This window comes from Octodon degus, unplaced genomic scaffold, assembly GCF_000260255.1.
Source record: "Octodon degus isolate 3935 unplaced genomic scaffold, OctDeg1.0 scaffold00088, whole genome shotgun sequence".
Classification (NCBI taxonomy): domain Eukaryota; kingdom Metazoa; phylum Chordata; class Mammalia; order Rodentia; family Octodontidae; genus Octodon; species Octodon degus.
Window position 1 is genome coordinate 903,145 of NW_004524664.1, and position 1,312 is coordinate 904,456.

At 37.0% G+C, this 1,312-nt stretch overlaps 1 pseudogene; it reads right to left on the minus strand.

Moving 5' to 3' along the window:
- Window positions 1–617, minus strand: part of LOC101577328 — a 5,002-nt pseudogene extending 4,385 nt beyond the window's left edge.
- Window positions 618–1,312: the final 695 nt, after the last annotated feature.

Genomic DNA, 1,312 nt, shown 5'->3' on the forward strand with positions numbered 1-1,312 from the left:
TATTCTAAAAGAGTCCAGTAGCCCATAATAGCATTGGGTTTTCTGTTACTATTTGTTTATCAATAAAATTATGGGGAAAAAATAAAAAAGAATAACTCTCATACCAATCTCCCAAATAATATCAAAGCCAGAAAGAATTGGCTTAAAGATTTTTATCTTGCAAAGCAGTACAGAATAAGGAAGAGAGTTTTGAAAGTAGTAAGAAAACCTAAGGATTGCCCTCCAGCTCTTTCTTCCAATTTGGTTGACTATGTGACAGGTGGAGAATGTTAGAGCAGCTCAAGTCTGTGAATTTGGATTTACACCAAGATCTTAGAGAGTGAAGTTTGGTATGTCAGAGACTCTTGGGCCATTTCTGAACCATCTATGGCACAGATGACTGACTCACCTCCCTTATCAAAAGGCTTCATGTAGGATACACAGATGTATATGGAGGGCATAGATCAAACTTTTGGCTGTTAGTAAGAGAAATGAAGAAATGCTTCTCATAAGGCTGGAAAATTAGTGTCTGGCTCTCTTCCAAAGACTATTTCTTATTTCCTCAAAAAAGACATAGCCAAGCTTCACTGCCCCTTGTCTGCTTGGCCTGGATTGCCTCTGTCATGTCCCTCTGCCATACCTCCCTGCCTCAGGACAGCCAACTATGGATTTAAAATTCCATAACATATCAGTTGAAATTAAACTTTCCTTCTTTAAAAAAAAAGTCAAAGTCTTAGCTGCCCACCTTTGTTTCCAGAGATCAGACCAGGTATAGAGAACAGCCAAGAACCCAGGCATCACAATGAAGTACCTGCCCAACCACTCTTTCTGTCAAGATGCCCTGGCTCACCTTAACTTACACATCTCTTGTTAACCAAATATGCAGTATAGTCCTTCACTGGAACTAGGACAATAAGGTAAATCTTTATATCAAAAGACAAAAGAAGAACACAAATAAAAAACTACTACAGACTCATCACCAGAATTAGAATTCCAAAAACAGTGAACATGACATTTAAAAATGAAGGTGAAATAAATATTTTTTCAGACAACAAAAAGCTGAGAAAGGTAGAGCTGCATTATAAGAATTAAACAAATTTTGGGATTAAAGAAAATTGTAAGTTTTCAGAGGGAAATCCATAGCTGTGAACTCACATATTAGGAAAACAGAACGGGAACAAATAAACATCCTAATGCTGCACCTTCAACAACTAGAAAAGGAAGAGCAAACCAAACCCAGAGGCCAAAGACGGGAGGAAATCATAAAGATTAGAGCAGAAATTAATTCAAATGTGAAGAAGAAAACAGTTCAAAGAATTAAAACAGCAAAAAG